We start from the raw sequence: 22,588 nt of genomic DNA on the forward strand, positions 1-22,588 counted from the left end.
AAAAGACAGTCTCCAATTGTTCAGTAGATAAAGTTGTTTGTAATACAAGTAAACTCTTGGTTAATACCCAAGGATGTGCTTTTTTTGGTGGCTATTTTCCTAGGGTATCGAAATACATTGTATCCCATATATTCTTTGGGTGATTTAGAACACTGATGAATTTTTTAATTCGCTCTAACCTTCAATAAATTTCTATATTTTATTTAGTTTTTAGAGACAGAGTCTCACTCTGTCACCTAAGCTGCAGTGCAGTGGCACGATCATAGCTCACTGAAGCCTCAGTTCCTGGGTTCAAGTGATCCTCTTGCCTTAGCCTCCCGAGTAGCTAGGATTACAGGTATACACCACCACGCCTGGCTAATTTTTTTTTTATTTTTTGTAGAGACAGGGATCTCACTATGTTGTCCAAGCTGGTCTCAAACTCCTGGCCTCAAGCAATCCTCTGGCCTCAGCCTCTCAAATTGCTGGGATTATAGGCATGAGCCACTGCACTCAGCCCAGTAAATATTTCTGTGTCTTCAACCTCTTATGAAGGTCAAAACCAAACTGATCTCTTGGATTGATTCCAAAATCTCCATTGAGTATACTGGAAAATATGTTTTTGCATATTCAACAATATTGGGCAGTTTTTCCTCCTACTCTTTAGCAGGACGACTTCACAGTCCAGATCCTGCAGCAGATTGCCAAGCTCAATTTCCAGCTCTACCACAGTTTTGATGAGTGACTGCTGGGCGATAACTTAACCTTTCTCTTTCCTACATTTCCTCATTTGTAAAATGGTGATAATAATAATACCAATTTATAAAGCTGTTGTAAGAATTTAAATGAGTTATTACATTCAGAACAATGCCTGACACAACCTCAGCACTCAATTAAGATTAGCTGCTAGTTGGGCATTGTGGCTCACGCCAGTGATCCTAACACTTTGGGAGGCTGAGGTGGGCGTATCACTTGAGGTCAGGAGTTCGAGAACAGCCTGGCCAACATGATGAAACCCCATCTCTACTAAAAATTAGTAGGTCGTGGCTGGGTGCGGTGGCTCACGCCTTTAATCCCAGCCCTGTGGGAGGCCGAGGCAGGTGGATCACGAGGTCAGGAGTTCAAGCCCGACCAACATGGTGAAACCCCATCTATACTAAAAATGCAAAAATTAGCAGGGCGTGGCGGCATTCACCTGTAATCACAGCTACTCAGGAAGCTGAGGCAGGAGAATCGCTGGAACCCAGGAGGTGGAGGTTGCAGTGAGCCGAGATCACGCCACTACACTCCAGCCTGGGTGACAGAGCAAGACTCCATCTCAAAAAAATTAAAAAGAAAGAAAAAAAAGGATGGAAAAAATCTAAAGATGCCTTAAAAACTGTTTTAGGTTTTTATATCAGTTGCAGGAAACATAAGCACACTCAGATTATATCAAGTAGTAGACGGTTTACTAAAAAGATATTCAGGGAAATTTTAAAAAGAAAATAAAGACGAATCTTAGCCACAAATCTCAGCCAACCAGGAAAATAGGAAATGGCAAGATCACTGGATCACACAGGAATAATGTGAATCTGAATACAGCTGAACTAGACAGAGTCAATACTGTGGTTTCTGAACTAAAAACTTCTTCAGGATTCAGCACAAATAAAGCATCCCCTCTGCTGCAAGAACTTGCTGACATTTCCTGAGTGCTCAGCTATTGACATCGTATCTTTTCTCTACGATTCTGTTTCTCTCAGGGTGGGTGACTTTCTGCCCTTGCTCCTAATACCAACTAATTGACCCCCTAAATCTATAGATCAAATACCAGATAGATTGTTGCTAAGGACCTGATGACAAAGCTCTCACTCCAAGTTCTTTCATAGGAAGCCAGCCAGTCAATCGTTTGCTGTTCTTGGGCCAATGGCACTCACCTGGTCCAGTCAAGAGGAACAAACACATCCACTTATTCTGATACCCAAGGATATCGCATTGTTAAAGATTTCCTTAGAAAGAGGCTGTGGGTACAATTAGCACTTCCAGTGAAACAGACTGTTCTTTGAATATATATACATAAATATATGTATATGTATATATATCAAAACAGGGTCTCACTTGATCACCCAAGCTGGAGTGCAGTGGCACCATCTTGGCTAACTGCAGTCTTGACCTCCCAGATTTCAAGCAATCCTCCTGCCTCAGCCCCATAAGTAGCTGGTACTACAGGTGTGCGCCAACATGCCTGGCTAATTTTTGTGTTTTTTTGTAGAGGTGGTGTTTCACCATGTTGCTCAGACTGGTCTTGAACTCCTGAGCTCAAGCAATCCACCCTCCTCGGCCTCCCAAAGGGCTAGGATTATAGGCATGAGCTACCATGCCCAGCCCTGTTCTTTGATTATATTTGAAGCATGTAAAAATGTTTGGTGGTATTATCAATGACAGAATTCAAAGCTTTAAGCTAAAAATAAAAATAATAATAATATTTTTAGGCTCTCACCAGTAAGATTAGAGATTAACAGAATGAGAAGAGAGGTCTTTCAGTCCAAACTAGCAATATCCTATCCATGACACTGGCCAAGACAATGTCCATACCAGGGTCCTATCAGGCTTGTGGAAGATACTCTAAATATTTAAAACAGACAATGTTTGATGTACGGAGTTAGTTACATAGGTGTTAGGAGGGGCAATCCAGAGATTAGCCACCAACAACACTAGTTTAAAGGGACAAAGAGAGGAAAATGTTTTACAGGGGCCCAGGGACTAGGGTTACCTGGTGGAAGCCTGCTCAGCCTCAGGTGGGGCCATGAAGGAAACAGCTGTTGCCCAGGATTCCACCTGAAGCAAGAGGAAGAGAATCAGCAAGAAGTAACTTGGCTTCTTTTTCCTCCTTCTTAGCCAAACACACCAGCAAGGCAGCTGACACAGGAAGGCCAGTCCTTACTGTGATTCAGGGATCAAGTAAAGCAAGAAATGGATCTGGAGGTAAACAGTCTCAGGACCAGCCCTGTATCTCATCATTAACTGAGTCAAATTGGTTATTACTATCATTAAAAAGAGAAAGCCATTCAAGCTTTGGATTGGCTAAATTTACTTGAGATATCTAAGAGAGTCAGTACTGTTATAATATAGACTGAGTACATTGGAATGAGTATAACTGGCTTTGAATCCTAGTTCTGCTATTTACTCTGTTTTATTTGGAGTGAGTTATTGAACCATCCCAAACCTCAGTTTTTTATTCTGTAAAACGGCAGTAATAATATCCATCTTCTAGTATTGTAAAGATTCAATATAATGAGTATAAAGCTTCTAGATGTGGGGGATGCTTTCTTTTTATGATGGTGGTCTTAAATACCTGGGCTCAAGAGATCTGTCCTCCTCAGCCTCTCAAAATCCTAGGATTACAGGCATGAGCCACTGCGCCTGGCCAACAGGGAAATCTTGCCATGTCCCTCTTCAGCCTTTCAGACTTTGCTGTTAAAATAGAGAATAGCCCAGTGAGGTGGAGCTTGCCTGTAGTCCTAGCTACTAAAGAGGTTGAGACAAGAGGATCACTTAAGCCCAAGAGTTTGAGGTTACAGTGAGCTATGATCGTGCCACTGCACTCCAACCTGGAGTGAGACAGAGTGAGACCCTGTATCTCCTAAATAAATAAATAAAAATAATGGATAATTTTTTCAATTTATGTTCCATGCAATATTTGGGACATATACTAAAATACTGTTGTTTATTTAAAATATAAATTAGTTTAACATCCTGTATGCTATCTAGCAAACTTATCTTAAAATAAAGCTCAAATGATTTGAAGATATTGAAAAAATAAATTAAATAAAGCTTGAAATTCCTACTTTGGCTTCCAAGGTCTACCTGCTGGCCTCTGTGGCATCTTCTTTGTTTGCTAGGCTCCCTCTGAATCTGTATACTTTCTTCAGCCAAACTGGATTTCTGTTAGTTCCTTAAATATACCACACTTTTTCCTACCTCAGAGATACTGCACATGCTATCCTCTGCCCTGAAACATTTTACCCCTCATTTGCCTAGCTAATTCCTACTCATCTTTTCACTTCAGCTTAAACATCACTTTCTTGAGGAACCTTCTCTGTTCATCAGACTAGGTCAATTCTTACTGCTAAACATCCCCATGTACTTTGGCCTTCAGGACACTTAACATACTTGTGGTTATTTAATTATAAGTCTTCTATCTTCCACACTAAACTATAAGCTTCTGAGGGAGAGACCCTGTCTGTTTTGTTTACTGTTATATCAACATAGCACGGCCAGACGCAGTGGCTCATGCCTGTAATCCCAGCACTTTGGGAGGTTGAGGTGGGCGGATCACCTAAGGTCAGGAGTTCAAGACCAGCCTGGCCAACATGGTGAAACCCTGTCTCTACTAAAAATACAAAAATTAGCCAGTTGTGGTGGCAGGCGCCTGTAATCCCAGCTACTTGGGAGGCTGAGGCATGAGAATCATTTGAACTCGGGAGACAGAGGTTGCAGTGAGCCAAGATGGTGCCACTGCACTCCAGCCTGGGTGACAGGAAAAAAAAAAACAAAAAAAATAGCACGATGTCTGTGGTGTTATGTGGCACATAGGAGGTTACCGAATATTTGTTGTGGTTGTAATAAAGTGAATACGAATTAATTTTGTTCTGTGACTTTTATATCATCACTTGAGAACATTTGTGACTCAATTAGATGTTGCAGAAACAAGGTTAAGTATCTTTGCAGAAAAAAAAACCATAAATGAACATTTCAATTTTGGTAGTTAAAATATTTTTGCAAAAATGTAGAAAATAATTCTTTTTCCATGTAATTTCAGCAAGGAAGGTTTTGATTGCTTGATTGCCCCAGATGAAATGCTTGATTAGAAAAATTCTTCCGAGATCGCGCCACTGCACTCCAGCCTGGGTGACAGAGCGAGACTCCGTCTCAAAAAAGAAAGAAAAAGAAAAAAAGAAAAATTCTTGTTAGGAATTCAAGAAAAAAAACATTTATTTTTTGTAATAGCTTTTAGCCAAGGAAGAGATTATTTTATTCTTCTTTTTCTCCCCTAGGATATAAATCCTGACTAAGAGAGAAATTGATATGGACACTTTCCCCTTGAGAAATTAGTGCAATATTAGTTTTAAAGTAGACACTGAACATTCTTGACAGATGGGTAAAAAGTTCAAATCAAAAGCTTGAAAGGAGGGCTTATTATTTGGGAATAATAAATGAACTGAGTTAACAGAAGGAAACATGTCATTTAGGATACCTTCACTTCAATTTAAGTGAAATGGATATAGATGTACCTTGAAGTTTTGAGACTCTGACAACTGCAATCATAAAAATCAGGGCACAGAAAAAGAAAAAACATGGATAAGTCCTTTAAACTGAGTAAAGGGTGTCTATATGAGAAATAGAAAAATAGATTATTTCTGCAGTCCCTTGATTTCTACACTCTTCCTCCTATAGGTGAAACTATCTCAGTGGCTAACTTAAGCAGAATAGGAATTTACTAGGAGCCAACTGAGTAGCTCAAAGTTTTTTTGTTTTGTTTTGCTTTTTTGAGATGGCGTCTCACTCTGTCACCCAGGTTGGAGTGCAGTAGCCTGATCTTGGCTCACTGCAGCCACTGCCTCCCAGGCTCAAGTGATCCTCCCACCTCAGCCTCCTGAGTAGCTGGGACCACAGGCATGTACCACCATGCCTAGCTATTTTTTTTTTTTTTTTTTTTGGTAGAGAAGGGGTTTCGCTGTGCTGCCCTGACTGGTCTTGAACTCCTGAGTTCAAGCCTCCCAACGTGTTGGGATTACAGGCCTGAGCCACCGCGCCCAGGCAGTTCACAGTTTTGAAGAACAGGAATTGAGAGAACCTAGATAGCCAGAATCACAGCTAATGTCAGCCTTGAAATGCCCTGATAAGAGTACCACTGCCACTGCCAGTAGATGCTGGCCATCACCTCAGGGATTGCTGCCATCAGACTCTGATGTCCCACCAGACTCTTGGTACCAGCGCTGCTAGTGGGATGAATTCTACTTAATTCTGTGTAACTCACTGCAGATTCACAGTCCCAACTAACAGCATCTATAGTCGTCCAAGCTTAGATCACTTTCCTTCAGCCTAGTTGGGTGTATATTTTGTGTTTGGCAGATTGAGGGAGGGCATTTAGGCAAGTATCTGACCTTTCCAGTCCTTATAGTGGGAGAAGAGACCCTGCCATCCACTAAAACTCCCAAATGGAGAATTCCCAAAGAGAGGGAGGAGGAGAGAGTCAGATGCTGGGCAGCCAAAATTACTAATGTTTACAACACTTACACATCCCTCAGGGCTATATAAGAACCTTGCCCTATCCAACAGCTACTACTGCATCCTTTCTACCATTGTAGGCAGTAGGTTACTAAATTACCAATAACTTTATTTAAACATACCTATACACACTTGCGCGCACATCCACACAAACTGATCCGTTGACTTTTCCTTTAAGTTCTATTCCTATTGAGACAGAAGATATTTTTCTTTGTTCCAGATTAAAGGTAATGAGCACTGGTATCATTAAACTTAACCATAATATAGCCCCTAAACTCAGAGGATAAATCAGACAAAAATGTATTTTGATGAAGAAATCAGTGTTGAGAGAAGGTAAATTCAGCCATGTGGAAAGCCATGAAGTACTATTTAAAGGATCCCTTTTTAAAAGATGCTCCCTTACAGCCTGTTGCTGAAAAAAGGGAGCTACTCTGGGGCATCATTCTCCTCTTTACATTGGTTCCTGAATGAGTCCTTATGTTCCTTTTATTTTATCTGATATTTGTAAATGGAAGCATTAGGAGAATCTGGCCATTCCTGAACTCAGTTTCACATGTAGTCTTGTATAGTCATTTGTTTATGTGATAATTACTCATGCAGGATTACGTATAAATATTATGTCTGTGTTGTTGTTTTGAATGACTAATTCCTTGGAAGGCAGGAGCATTGTCTATTTAATTAACTGTGTATTGCACCAAACACTGTAAGGCTTTTAATGCCGCCATTGAATATAATAATAATATACTTTCCCTGGCTATAGCAAATAAAAGAAAATCTCCCTCCACATAATAAAGTTTTGGCAAGCAATTGTCTGGGCACCAAATCTGGCCTGCCACTTCCTTTTGTCTGTTTTTATAAATAAAGTTGTATTAGAAACACTCATTCTTATTTGTTTACATATTGTCTACAGCTGCTCTAACACTACCATAACAGAGTCAAATAGCTGTGACAGAGACCATATGCCATGTAAAGCCTAAAATATTTACTATCTGGCCATTTACCAAAAAGGTTTGCTGACCATTGCCCTATGTCAGTGGTTATCACCCAAGAAGACAAGATAAAATCACCTGTAAAATCCAAAAAACATAAAGATGCCTGGCCCCAAACCAACACTCCAAATCAGAATTTCTAGGGTCAGAGCTGGAGATACATAGTTTTTTGTTGTTGTTGTTGTTTTGTTTTTGTGACAGGGTCTCACTTTGTGTCCCAGGCTGGAGTGCAGTGGTACAAACACGGCTCACTGCAGCCTCAACTTCCCCGGGCTCAAGTAAACCTCCCACCTCAGCCCACCAAATAGTTGGGACTACAGGTGTGTGCCACCACACCTAACGAATTTTTGTATTTTTTGTAGAGACAAGGTTTTGCTATGTTGTCCAAGCTGGTCGTGAACTCCTGAGTTCAAGTGATCCACCTGCCTCAGCTTCCCAAAGTGCTGGATCACAGGTGTGAGCCACCATGCCTGGACCATAGTTTTTAAAAGTTCACAGCAAAATTGAGAACCACCAGCCTAATGCAATGTACAGTACCTAGTATAATTTTAATAACTCTCATTCATCAAGTGCCTAATAGATGTCAGGCATTGTACTAGATGTTCTACATATATTTTCTCATTTTAATCTCCATAAAATAAATTTCACTATCCTTGTATTTTATATTAGATACATTTGACAAATCTTACACTAAAGGAAAGTGAACATTTCTAAGGTTAACTTGTACAAGATCACACAGCTAGTAAGCAGTGGAACAAGGGCTTGAACTAGATCTTTCTGCCTGTCCCAGTTTGACAACTGAAGAAAAATATCAAGATGGAGAAGGACTCTGACTCTCAACCCGAGTGATTTGCTTTTCCTCTGGTGGAGCTCTAGGTATTTCCCATCACTGGTGCTATTCTGGCCCAAGTATGGTTGCAGAACTATCCCATTAATAAAAGATTAGCACTGAGAAAAGACTACAGCACTCAAACACTTTATTCAAACTTAGAGGATAACAAAAAGAAAATAAACTCATGGAGTAACATGAAGCTGAATATTCATCTTCAATGAGGAGCCTACTATACAGACATTTTACTGCATGGTTCGTGAACTGCCTCCAAGTGATAGGGATAATCTTTGATCCCTAACCTCTTAGAAAAACAAAAAACTCTAAAGACTCCCCCAAGTCCAGATCATACAAAGTAAAGTATGGAGCAAAAGGAAGTTTCTCCTCCATATTGCTTAAAGCATTATGTTTCAAATTCTAGTTTCCTGAATGATTTACATATGAATGTCCAACTTTTTCTTAACTGATATTCATGATCGGATAAACCTAATATTGCCCAATAGATATTGAATATACATTTGTGCTAGAGGACATCATTTGGTTACAAAGTATATTGAACTCAGTGTATCTAGAATTGTATGTTTAGATAGACAGAGCCCCACACGAGGTTCCAATAATTAGTTATATAAACAAACAGTCATCTTTCCCTTCACTTTCAGTCTACAAGAGTCCTTTAAGGCAATGATCCCCAACCTTTTTGGCACCAGGGACCAGTTTCTTTGAAGACAATTTTTCCACGGACAGGCCAGGGGTGAGGGATGGCTTCAAGATGAAACTGTTCCACCTCAGATCATCAGGCATTAGATTCTTGCATGTGCATTTCACAGTAGGGTTCATGCTCCTATGAGAATCTAATGCTGCCACTGATCTGACAGGAGGCAGAGCTGAGGCGGTGATGCTTTCTTGCTAGCTGCTCATTTCCTGCTGTGTGTCCAGGTTCCTAACAGGGCACAGACCTGTACTGGTCCATGGACCAGACGTTGGGGACCCCTGCTTTAAGGTGAAGTGAGTCTTATGTAGGCAGCATATACTTTGGTCTTGTTTTTTGTTTGTTTTTAGAGATAGGGTCTCATTCTGTTGCCCAGGCTGGAGTATGGCAGCACAGTCATAGCTCACTGCAGCCTCCAACTCCTGGGCTCAAGCGATCCTCCCACCTCAGCTTGCTGAGTCACTGGGATTACAGGGGTGAGCCACTGTGCCAGCTCCAAGGGTCTTTTTTTTTTTTTTGAGATGAAGTTTCACTCTTGTCACCCAGGCTAAAGTGCAATGCACGATCTGGGCTCACTACAAACTCCGCCTCCTGGGTTCAAGTCATTCTCCTGCCTCAGCCTTCTGAGTAGCTGGGATTACAGGTGCCCACCACCATGCCTAGCTAAGTTTTTTTTTTTTTTTTTTTGAGATGGAGTTTCACTCTTGTTGCCCAGGCTGGAGTGCAATGGTGTGATCTCGGCTCACTGTAACCTCTGCCTCCTGGGTTTAAGCAATTCTCCTGTCTCAGACTCCTAAGTAACTAGGATTACAGGCGCCTGCCACCATGCCTGGCTAATTTTTGTATTTTTAGTACAGACAAGGTTTTGCCAAGTTTACCAGGCTGGTCTCGAACTCCTGACCTCAGGTGATCTGCATGCCTTGGCCTCCCAAAGTGCTGGGATTACACACCTGGCCTCTAAGGGTCTTGTTGTTGTTTTTTTTTAATCTTTTCAGCCACTCTATGCCTTTTGATTAGATAATTTAATCCATTTACATTCAAAGTAATTACGTATAGGTAAGGACTTATAAGTGCCATTTGAAAAATTGTTTGCTGGGTTTTTTTTTCTTTTTTTTTCTATGTTTTTTTTTTTTTTTTTTACTTATTATACTTTAAGTTTTAGGGTACATGTGCACAATGTGCAGGTTAGTTACATATGTATACATGTGCCATGCTGGTGCGCTGCACCCACTAACTCGTCATCTAGCATTAGGTATATCTCCCAGTGCTATCCCTCCCCTCTCCCCCCACCCCACAACAGTCCCCAGAGTGTGATGTTCCCCTTCCTGTGTCCATGTGTTCTCATTGTTCAGTTCCCACCTATGAGTGAGAATATGCGGTGTTTGGTTTTTTGTTCTTGTGATAGTTTACTGAGAATGATGATTTCCAATAAACTGGGTTTTTTTTTTAATTATTGTTTTGTTATTCTGGTTGATTTGTAGTTCCTTGTTCCTTTCTTCCCCTCTCGTTTTCTTCCTTTGTGGTTTGATGATTTTCTATAATGGTATGATTTAAATTTTTTCTTATCCTTTGCATGCATATATATATGTGTATATATATATATATATGTATTTTGGGTTGTTTTTAGACTAAGTCTCATTCTGTTGCTCAGCCTGGAGTGCAGTGGCATGATCTTGGCTCACCGCAACCTCCACCTCCCAGATTCAAGCGATTCTCCAGCCTCAGCCTCCCGAGTAGCTGGGACTACGGGCATGCGCCACCATACCCGGCTAATTTTTGTATTTTTAGTAGAGACAGAGTTTCACTATGTTGTCCAGGCTGGTCTTGAACTCCTGACCTCATGATCCGCCAGCCTCAGCCTCCCAAAGTGCTGGGATTACAGGCATGAGTCACTGTGCCTGGCCTGCATACCTATTATGGGCTTTTGCTTTATGGTTACCCTGAGGCTTACATAAAACATCTTATACTTATCCCGGCCAGGCGTGGTGGTTCATGCCTATAATCCCAGCTACTCAGGGGGCTGAGGTAGGAGAATTGCTTGAACCAGGGAGGCAGAGGTTGCAGTGAGCTCCAGCTGCACTCCAGCCTGGGCAACAGAGCGAGATTCCATCTCAAAACAAAACAAAAATCTTATACTTATCCATTTTACACCAATAATAACTTAACATGCTGCCATGTGGGATTACGTTTAAAAAACAAAAAGCCACCCAGACTATGGCATTTGGTGTGATAGCCCTAGCAAACTAATAGTGAAAACAACAATATTCCAGTGAGTTTTGCCACTGGAAAAGTGGAGCTACTTTCTCTTAACCTAACTGCCTAGAATGGACCACTTTGCTGAAAGTTGTTTGATATCTCTTTTGTAAAGGCATTCTGTTTATCATTGGCTTCAGATAAGTCTCTAAGGGTCAGCTGAAGTTCAGACAGCTCAATGTTGGGCTGGAGGCCTTTATGGAAGGCAGGCCAATTTAGAAGCAATTTCATGTAAGACTCAGAAACATCATTTTACTTAGCTCTTTTGGAATCTCAAGTCTGCAGGAACCTAGCTCTTGAAATCTCAGAACTAAATTGGGCTATATTTGCCATGTGATTAACACCCTGAATCTACAGCAATCCCTTAGGCTTAATTTGCAGATGATGATTTGGGTCTGATTTTGGACTTGACTCCAAAGGTGTAGGGTAGGTCAGACACCATCGGTTTCCTCATATTTCTATAGTGTATTGCATGGGACATCTTCCTCTGCCTCTTATTTTTTAGAGTTTTATTTTTAATGAAATTTTAATAGGAGGGGTACAATATTGTGGACTGGGGAGGAAGTAGGAGGTCATGGAGAATCTTTGTATAAGAATAAGAGATGATAGTAAGGATGGAGAAGACAATTAACTTCCCACTCTTACTTTACCTAAAGCAGTTCAGAAAACCCAAGTGGCTCAGCTCCAGTACCCGCTATTTTGTGTGTGTGTGTTTGAGGATGTCATTCCCTACCCTTACATAAATTATTTAGACTGGAGAGGTCTCAGGTCCCAGCTGTACGTTAAACCAGGTTTTTTAGTTAATCCAGACTCTACTCTCATACCTTTCAATTTCTCCTTCCTTATCCTTCTTCATCCCCCTAGTGTCCCAAATCAAGAGCTGATAGGATTTCTATGCCCCGGGTACACATCTGATACCACAGAATTGCCACCTGTCAGAAGGTAGGTTCCATGACATTAGAATGATTTTAACTCTCAGAGGACTTTGTACTTACTTTCTTTCTTTTTTTGAGATGGAGTTTCATTCTTATTGCCCAGGCTGAAGTGCAATGGTGCAATCTTGGCTCACTGCAACCTCTACCTCCTGGGTTCAGGTGATTCTCTTGCCTCAGCCTCCTGAGTAGCTGGGATTATAGGCACCAGCCACCATGCCTGGCTAATTTTTGTATTTTTAGTAGAGACAGGATTTCACCATGTTGGCCAGGCTGGTCTCGAACTCCTGACCTCAAGTGATCCACCTGCTTTGGCCTCCCAGAGTGCTGGGATTATTGGCATGAGCCACCTCACCCGGCCTGACTTTTTACTTTCTATGCACTAATCACTAAGGTACTTTATATTCTAGTTAACATGAATATCTTATTGCATTGTTCCTACTAGGTTATTCAATTTCTCTAAGGCAGGGATACATACCTCATTCATCTTTTCTCCTCTTTTCCCAGCCCTCTTTGCTCCCTAACCCCCTCCTCAATTACATGGTGTTTATCTATAAAGAAGTAGTTGGGTAGGTAAGTGATCTATCCAGTCTTTCTTACTCTCAGCTTCGACTGTTGAAATAAATGAGTATCTAAGGTCATTTCTAGCCTTAATATGACAAACAGTGTGTTAGGCTGACATTTACACATTCTAGAACAATTTTAAAGCATGTAATAGGTTAAAAAGTCATGCAGCATAACCTAAAAAGCATTAAGTTATTCTAAAAAAAAAAAAATCAGAGGAGGCCAGGTGCAGTGGCTCACGCTTGTGATCACAGCACTTTGGGAGGCCGAGGTGGGAGGATCACAAGGTCAGGAGATTGAGACCATCCTGGCCAACATGGTGAAACCCCGTCTCCGCTAAAATACAAAAAATTAGCCGGGCATGGTGGCACGCACCTGTACTCCCAGCTACTCGGGAGGCTGAGGCAAGGGAATCTCTTGAACCTGGGAGGCGGAGGTTGCAGTGAGCTGAGATTGTGCCACTGCACTTCAGCCTGGTGACAGAGCGAGACTCTGTCTCAAAAAAAAAAAAAAAAATCAGAGGAACAAACAATATAGTACAGGCATATCAGAAAATACAGTACAGGCATATTAGAATATATATTGAAAACATAAGGCATTATTTTAACTGATTTGTGTATGATCTGAAAAGTTGCATTAATCTTTTTTTAGGGGTCATGCAAAGAGCAAAAATGTATTTGATGACTTGTCATTCTTATCTGACTGATTAAGAAACAGAAGACTATAATAACATATGCACAAAATGAATTTGAAAAAAATTGAGTACTTACTATATGCCATGCGCTGATATTTTACATGAAATGACTCATTTGATTTTCATAGTGTATCAGTAGTGGAAGCCAGGGCAGAGTCTAAATTTATGGGTATTGCACATCAGAATTATTAACAAAATATGAGATAAAACAATTTGTTTAAGTTGTCTTGAAGCTACAAAATAGTGATTTTTTTTTTTTTTTTTTTTTTTTTGTGAGACAGGCTCCCACTCCGTAGCCCAGGCTGGAGCACAGTGGCATGATTTCCATTTGCTATAACCTCTGCTTCCCAGGCTCAATTGATTTTTCCACCTCAACCTTCTGAGTAGCTGAGTAGTTGGGACTACACGCATGAGCCACCAATACCCAGGTAATTTTTGTACTTTTTGTAGAGATGGGGTTTTGCCGTGTTGCTCAGGCTGGTCTGGAACAACTGAGCTCAAAGCGATCCGCCCACCTCAGCCTCCCAAAGTGCTGAGATTACAGGTGTGAGCAAAATAGTGATTTCTGAGCACAAATGGCTATGAAACATATAAGCTGTTTATCTTAAGTAATATACTCTTAATTAACATATAATCTAAGCTCAAGACACTTCTCAAACACTATTTCAGTGTATTAATATGAGTTTCAGTGGATTAAAACAAATTTTAAGAGTTCTGAGGTTTAAATCTATATAATTTAAATTTCAACATAGTGTCTCATTAATCTTTTTTTTTTTTTGAGACAGAGTCTTGCTCTGTCACCCAGGCTGGAGTGCAGTGGCGTGATCTCGGCTCACTGCAACCTCCGTCTCCCGGGTTCAAGCAATTCTCCTGCCTCAGCCTCCTGAGTAGCTGAGATTACAGGCATGTACCACCATATCCAGCCAATTTTTGTATTTTTAGTAGAGATGGGGCTTTGCCATGTTGGCCAGGCTGGGCTCGAACTCCTGGCCTCAGGTGATCCGCCTGCCTCGGCCTCCCAAAGTTCTGGGATTACAGATGTGAGCCACCTCGCCTGGCGTCATTAATCTTTTATAAAAATTTTTTTTTAATTAAATAGAGACAAAGTCTTCTATGTTGGCCAGGTGGTCTTGAACTCTTGGCCTCAAGCAATCCTCCTGCCTCAGCCTCCTAAAATGCTAGGATTACAGGCATGAGCTGCCATGCTCAGCCTCATTTAATCTTATTTATATTAATTCACAACAAATCTCAATACTCTAACAAGAGTAAAAACATTTTAAATAAAATTTTTAAAAAGAGCTTATTTCCCTAGCTAAATTTTCAAATAATTGTTAATTTAGGAATAAAACCCAGAATATCTTTTTTCCACCTTGCTGAATATTCATATTATCTTTATTTTAAATAGACTCAGTTTCAAGAGATAAATTATCCTCTGTGTCTTTTTTTTTTTTTTTCTTTTTTTCTTTTTTGAGATGGAGTCTTGCTCTGTCGCCAGGCTGGAGTGCAGTGGCGTGATCTCGGCTCACTGTAACCTCCACCTACCAGGTTCAAGCGATTCTCCTGTCTCAGCCTCCCAAGTAGCTGGGATTACAAGCGTGCACCACCATGCCCAGCTAATTTTTGGTGTTTTTTTTTGAGACGGAGTTTCATTCTTGTTGCCCAGGCTGGAGTGCAATGGCACGATCTCGGCTCACTGCAACCTCCGCCTCCCAGGTTCAAAGGATTCTCCTGCCTCAGCCTCCCTAGTAGATGGGATTACAGGTGCCTGCCACCACGCCCAGCTAAATTTTTTTGTATTTTTAGTAGAGACGGGGTTTCACCATGTTGGCCAAGCTGGTCTTGAACTCCTGACCTTAGGAGAGCCACCCTCCTCAGCCTCCCAAAGTGCTGGGATTACAGGCGTGGGCCACAATGCTCCGCCAAGACCGAGTCTTGCTGTCATCCAGGCTGGAGTGCAGTGGTACAATCTTGGCTCACTGCAGCCTCTGCCTCTCAGATTCAAGTGATTCTCCTGCCTCTGTCTCCTGAGTAGCTGGGACTATAGGCGCGCGCCACCACGCCGGGCTTTTTGTATTTTTGGTAGAGACGGGGTTTCACCATGTTGGCCAGAATAGTCTGCATCTCCTGACCTCGTGATCTGCCTGCCTCGGCCTCCCAAAGTGCTGGGATTACAAGCGTGAGCCACCCGCTCCCGGCCTTATCCCCTGTATCTTATACTTCTAGTCTGACTGGGGAGTTGAAAACATATGACTTCTCACAGATCAGTTTTTTATTTTTTATTGTAAGCATAAGTGTTTTCTTCAAAGCTGCTCTTCTTTTTCTGTCAAATGCATCTTTATATCACTAAAATGAATTTGGGTTTGGGGAAGCGCCTCCATTTTTAACTTTTTTTTCTTTTCTTTTTTTTTTTTTTGTTGAGACAGAGTTTAGCTCTTTTTGCCCAGACTGGAGTGCAATGGCGTGATCTCGGCTCACTACAACCTCCACCTCCCAGGTTCAAGTGATTCTCCTGCCTCAGCCTCCCGAGTAGCTAAGACTATAGGTGCACGCCACCACACCTGGCTAATTTTTGTATTTTTAGTAGAGATGGGGTTTCTCCACGTTGGTCAGGCTCCGGACCTCAGGTGATCCGCCCCCCTCAGCCTCCTAAAATGTTGGGATTACAGGCGTGAGCCACTGCATCTATCTGTCCTTTAACGTATTTTTAATTGAAATATTGACGAGATAAAAATAAACAACTTAAAAATCATACTGCTTAAGGGAACCTTTAAGGAGCCTTACCAACTGTGGTACAACTATTAATAGTTCAAAGAAATTACATTATCTAGGTTACTTGCAATGGAAGTTGAGTTACTCGCTTCACCTAAACAAGGAAGTTGGCATGTTTGCCTAGCAACAGTCGCTAAAACCTTCTGTTGTGGAAGGTTCCCTAGGAGTGAGAAGAAGGGAGGAGGAGGAAAAGCAGGAGGAGCAGATTAATCTGTTTTTCCTAGCAGGGTACAGAGGCCTGGTCTGAGAAGGGAAAGGCTTTAAGAGATCCCTTTAGATTGGCACATGCTAACCTAAATCCCCCTGTGGTAGCTAGAAATTCACTCTCTGTAGAACTGGGGTTACTATTTAGTAGGCTGAAAAGACGATTACAGATTAAACCCAGTTCAGAGGCAGCAAATTCCAATCAGTGGAAAGACAACAATAGGTCTTCTAAACAGAAGCTGAGATCTCAGTAGCAGGAGGGTGTTAACAACTAAAAAGAATTCTTCTCTGCCAAGAGTTTAGGAAGGTGTGTGATATTTCTTAAAAATAATACAAAAACACTATCTGTGATAGCGATTCCAATGTATCAAGTTAAAGGCAGAAGTGCTTCTCTTGGGGTACTGTGATGTAAACAGTGAAGAAAGGACAGAAAAACATAATCTCTGCTCTCTTGGTCAAATCCTGAAGCAAAAAAGGTGATAGCGCCGAGTAGAGAGTATTAAATGGTTGTTTATTTGGGGACTCTCTCTCTCCTCTATTCTAGATGATTTATTTTGAAATTAGTACTGTATGGTGTTACAATAATCCCATTTCTTCCCCTTCTCAAAAGCGAGCGTTTGGCTAAAATGAATTGTCTGAAGGGACCTCCCATTCCCCAAAACCAAAACGGCACCTTTTCCACAAGGGACAAGAAACTTTTAAAGAGTCGCAAGGTTAGATTTCAGGAGCCCTTCTATGGGCCATATCTTTTCCTGTCGTCCCCAAATAGCTCTTATTGTTCACACAGCCCAGGAGAGACGTTTTGGAGTAGCGTGTCCGGGCCTTTTGGGCTGTTTCACAGCCTTAGGAGGCTGAACTCCCAGAGGGGTGACGAGGACAAAGCTGATGAGATCCAGAACCTGGATAATATGGAAGAAGAAAAATGGGGTGGGGGACAAGAAGTGAAAAAGAAACAAGAGTTGGGGGACAACGGCTGAGAAAGCCAAAAGAGTAGACGTAGTGTGGGGTTCGATGGAAACGAAAGAAATTCCCCCAATTTACTCTCGCCATCTGGCCACTGGCCCGCTGAGCCCAAAGGCGCCGGTGCGGGAGGGCAGACCGGACCGAGGGACCGGTTCATCTGCTCAGGGCGTGTGAGACTTTCGGTCGCGGCGGAGAGCGTCGCCGGTCTCCCTCCGGGCGTTTGTGGCCGGTGACTCAGAGCTTTGCTCCCGCGCCCGCCCCTCCCCTCCGCCCGCCCCGCCTCCTGAGGGAGGATCCTCGCCCTCGTCTCCGCCCCAGTCTCCGGGGCGGGCCGGAGCCTGAGGAAGAGGAAGGGGACGAGGACAACGAGCGACTGGGCGGCGGAGGACGAGGAGGAGGAAGAGGAGGCCGAGCAACAAGATGGCCCCTGCTGCAGGAGCAGCCTCAGCAGCAGCAGGTGGGAGGCCGGAGGCGGTGCTGGCGGTGGCGGCGGCAGCCGTGGCCCGGCGGCCTGGGACAGAATCAGAGTCAACGGTGGCCTCGGCGGCGGCGGCGGCTGCCGCGGCGGTGGCGACGGCCGCGGGGACTCGGAGCTGAGAGGAGCTGCTGCTCGGACCAGCGCGGTGAGCGAGCGGCGGGCGGCGACTTGGGGAGCGGGGCTGCCGCGGCCGGGGCCTCAGTCGGGAACAATAGGCAGCTGTGGTCGGGAAGGGTTTGTCCTCGCCCGCCCTCTGCTCCTCCGCGGCAGCGGCAGCCCGGCCGGCCCCAGGCTCCTCAGGGCCCCCGCCGGCTGTTCTGGGGCTTGTCAGTGGCCGGCGTCCTTTAGGCCTCAGGCCTCTGCATGCCGCCTGTAGGGCCTGTCGGGGTAGGTAGGCCGAGAAGAGGACGAAGGGAGGCTCGGACGAGAGGGAGGGGGCGAAAGGGCTACCTGGCTCCTGTGGTACTCCCAGGGCCTGGGCCAGGCGGGGAGTGCGCACGGGAACTGCTTTTTGGACCCCTAGTCTGTGGGGGTGGGGGAGGGCGAAGGCGTCTGTAAACAGGCGCCGCCTCGGCCTCCCAGCATCTCAGGGCTGCTTCCTCCCCCAGCCCCTGAAGCGCTCCCCTTCTTTGGCCAAGTGGATTTCACGGTGTCTGTTTCCCTGAAGTCCCTGGAGATCTAGCCTGGTAGTCTTCTCCCTGCTGGCGATGGGAAAATTGTGTGTGTGCAGGTGTCTTTAAAAAAAAACAAAACAAAACTTAAATGCAACAAAAACATATAAAATGTGGTTATCGGTAAAGGATGGAGTGGTAAGGGATGCGCCTCTCTAAACATCTCTAAGTATCAGTTCTATAAACATCAGTTATGCCCGCATCCCAGGTGAGAGTGGATTGAAACAAGGACTCTTTTGGAACAGTAATAACACAACTCTTGACATACCAGAATAGCCTATGAAACTGGAAACAAACACTGGCAACGCGGAGACAAACTGTAATGTTTAAAGAGGACTTTTATTCCAGCTAGGCGTTTTGAATTACTAACATGCAGTATAAGAAGCAACATTAACTAGCATAAAGTGGACCTCAGGAAGCACTTCTAAAGGAGACAGGTGGTTCATCTCCGGCCATAGAGCTTCTTGTGCCTTGTCTCGTGTTTCAGTAATTTTTCCTGAAATTGTTCAAGACCAGTCTTTTCTCTGAGTTTGAAATTTGATTTCGTTTTTGTTTGTTCTTGTTTTGTTTTGCGACGGAGTCTTGCTCTGTCACCCAGGCTGGATTGCAGTGGCACAATCTCGGCTCACTACAGCCTCCACCTCCCGGATTCAAGCGATTCTCCTGCCTCACCATCCGGAGTAGCTGGGATTACAGGCGCCCGCCACCATGCCCGGCTGATTTTTGTATTTTTAGTAGAGACGGGGTTTCACCATGTTGGCCAGGCTGGTCTGGAACTCCTGACCTCAAGTCATCTGTCCTCCTCCGCCTCCCAAAGTGCTTGGATTACAGGCGTGAGCCACCTCGCTCAGCCTTAAACTTAATTTTTCAAGGCTTCTACCACATTTTCTTACAAGTGAGGGAAAAGGTAGATTTATTTCTAAAGTACTTTCTACCTAGGTATGCAGAAATTTATATTAAAATCGCTTGGATACATCCAAGGAGATTGCTTTTCACTTGTTAACATTCAACTGCAAAGCCTAAGGGTTATAGGTTGTGTTCTTTTCAGCACTGACCTGTGCTGAAAAGATGCCAGTTAATATCTTTCACCTCTTCTAAGGGTAAATTTCTAAGTAGAATTGGTCCAAGTCTGTTCTAATTAAAAACATTATAAGCAGCACTAGTCTAGTTCTTAGTTCTTCCACAATTGACACTGAATAGACTAGCAATTGAATAAACATAAAGGTTGAATTTTCTTGTTTAGAATTTGAAGTATAGTGAATGAATATCAATACTGACCTTCATTTTATGCTTAGCATAAATAATGTTGGAGATGTTTTGATTTTTTGAATGATGGAGAAATAACAACTTTCTATGGCTCCTGATGTTGTGACTTTTTTGCAGATATTTCAGAAAGGACACCGTTTTTCAGGTGCTCAAATCTGTGATTTTTTTTTTTTTCTGTGCTAATTTTGTTAGGTCAGCACAGATTCCAAGTAAAGTCTGTGTTATAATGATACTTAAATTTATGTATGGCCCTAAACCTATTAGAACAATTGTAGTAATTTATAGGTTGTAAGTTTTAAGTGGTTCATGTGCTGTGTTATGAAAACAATCTCACCGTGTTATGTCAAGGGCAGATTTACCTCATATTTAATATCATTTTCCTGAAAATAAATATTTTTAAGTGGTAAGGTTTTGTATTTCAGATTGGTTATTGACCCAGCAATTTATGGGCTTAATCTGGGTCCGTATTTCTGTTTAATAGGAAAAAAATTTAGGGAATTGTTTTTATTTATTTTGTGTCAAAACAGTTTTAAGTTTTGACACAAACTCAACTGTCCGTTCTTCAGTATCAATACTTATTACTTAAGTTCACATTTTCTCAGGTAATAAAAATTTACTTCTAAGAAGTTTTGGAACCAGAGCTTAAGAATTAGATTTATATTTTCTTGGTAATATTAAAAGTTAATATATGCTTGATTTATTTGAAGAAATAAAAAAGGGTAATTTTGTACACAACACCTTTCAGAACATATTTGTTGAATGAATAAAAATATTTAAGCTTCCTCATTATGCTGCAGTATTAGTTCTGTTGTCCTCATTTTTTCATATGAAGAATGTGAAGCTAAGAGTAGCTATGTAACCAGCAAAAAGATCACATAATTAATAGGTAAAAGAGCTTACTCAGACTCAGATCTTGTGACACAAATTAGATTCTTTGCCACTACCACATGTGTCACAGTTAAACTTTGAAGCATCTTCTGTGTTGACAGATTCCTTTTTTTGCCTGTGAACTTACCCTATTATCATTATTTGTATCCTGTCAGATATCTACTTGTAAGACCAAGAAAGTATTTGTTCATGTGAATCACAAAAGAAACACTTAAATTTTTGTTTTTAGCATATCTGAATGCTATAAAATATAAAAACTCATACTGTTTACATAGGACAGATTTATCATACTGCTGTAATTGTTTTCATGGTTAATTTGTTATATAGGCAATTACTAAATTGTGCCTTTGAAATACTTTATAAATTTTTTTAAATAATTAAAGATATTCAATGATGTTAAAGTTGGGTCAGCTAATATTTGAAGTTCTTAATTTATACTTTTTTTTCTTTAAGCCATAGATAATTTAGAATTCTGCAGTATTTTTCATCTCCAGATCTTAGGGCTTGAAATGAATTTTGATGGGTCTAATCAGTCCACTCTTGCATATATCTTGAAAATGGTCAGCATCCAACAAAGTGAAGAATAAACTGATAAATGATCCCTGTTTGGTGAACACCTCAGATCAGGATGTTCCTTGGCAGGGTATTCTGACCTGGTTTAGCTTTGGCCCCGTCTGTACTCAGGGTTCAGGTATTCTTCAGGATTGGGTTCAGAGGGATTAAAATTCTCAGATTGGCCTGTATCAAAACAGTCACAGATTTCGGTCAGCCTTTTCCCAGAATCGTCTCCAAGATTTTTTCTTTTGTGTAATTCTGGAATCTAGGCTGGATTTGGACTAGCTTTAGAGGTTATGATAAAAGATTAATTTTGTCAGGCATTTATACAAAGGAGGTTTTCTTACTACAGAGTTTCTTAAGGTAGATTCCTTCTATTTTTGAAGTCTGACATTTACCAATCTGAAGTAATGTTGCCCTACATCCCCAAGACAGTTAACTTTAGCATATTTATTTCTGTCCATTTTTGGTCAGGATTGTGCCTGTTTACTTATATAATATTCTTGTTTACTTTTTGTTTATTAGATACTTCTTATTAGTTTATAATGTTTTCCTGATTGAGGCTTGGGGAAAGAATTTTCCTCAAATTTAAAGTCACCTTACTTATTTACAGATGTATGTCAGAGCAATATTCTTTTGACAGTTATCAAGCATTTTAGCAATGCTGTATGTATATATTATGAATGAATGACAGAGTCACTCATGGTCTGTCACCCAGGCTGGAGTGCAGTGGCATTATCATAGCTTACTTCAGCCTCAAACTCCTTGATTTAAGTGTTATTCCCGCCTTACCTGGCTACTTTTTTTTATTTTTATTATTTTTATAGAGATAGCATTTTGCTATGTTGCCAGGGTGGTCTCAAACTCCTGAGAGCAAGGTGATCCTCCCACTTCTGCCTCCCAAAGTGCTGAGATTACAGGCATAACAATGTTTTAAACTGACACTGGTATACCTTCACTGATTATTACTGTGCACATGTGGTAATAATTTAACTTATAAGTGCATTTTATCTAAAAAATTTCCAAGATCTAAATAGCATTTGAACATGGTAGCAGGTTTTTTTTTTTTTTTTTTTTTTGAGCAAGAAAAGAGTTCTAAAGGGGTCAGTTTTATCTACAGATTAACATAATTTTTTTATTGAGGTTAAGTCACATAACATTAACCATTTTAAAGTAAACAGTTTAGGTGGCACTTTATACATTCACAATGTTGTTCAACCACCAGCTCTAATTCCAAAACGTGTTCATTACCCCAAAAGGAAACACTGTACCCATTAAGCAGTTACTCTTTATTCCCCTCTTCCCTAATCCCTAGCAAACGCCATTCTGCTTTCTGTCTCTAATTTGAGCCAACATCGAGGAAGAGTACTCTGTGCAATTGAAATTGCAGAAAAAACTTTGGGATGTGATTGTTAGGAATAAAAAACCACCTAATTCTTTGCATGCTTCTCTAAGTACAGTAGACATGCTGCCAGGGGCTCTTTATGGAAGAAAAGTTGAGACTCATAGAAGTTTGCAGTTTTGTTTTGATCACCCCAGAGGGTTTTGCTCAAACTCTTAGACTCATTTGTATTTCTT

At 41.7% G+C, this 22,588-nt stretch overlaps 1 protein-coding gene across 20 annotated transcripts in view; it reads left to right on the forward strand.

Annotated features, from left to right (window-relative positions):
- The first annotated feature begins 16,122 nt into the window (after positions 1-16,122).
- Positions 16,123-22,588, forward strand: part of RC3H1 (ring finger and CCCH-type domains 1) — a 91,856-nt gene continuing 85,390 nt past the window's right edge. For 5 of the 20 annotated variants that reach the window (XM_054673455.2, XM_054673466.2, XM_054673475.2 and 2 more), the window contains exon 1: positions 16,131-16,496. The gene's annotated coding sequence lies outside the window, so the exon portion shown is untranslated. Of the gene's footprint in view, positions 16,497-17,468; positions 17,776-18,911; positions 19,209-22,588 lie in introns of those variants that run through there. The other 15 variants (XM_016932962.3, XM_063811154.1, XM_063811163.1 and 12 more) reach the window with 7 other exon arrangements.

This window comes from Pan troglodytes, chromosome 1 (genome assembly GCF_028858775.2).
Source record: "Pan troglodytes isolate AG18354 chromosome 1, NHGRI_mPanTro3-v2.0_pri, whole genome shotgun sequence".
NCBI lineage: Eukaryota > Metazoa > Chordata > Mammalia > Primates > Hominidae > Pan > Pan troglodytes.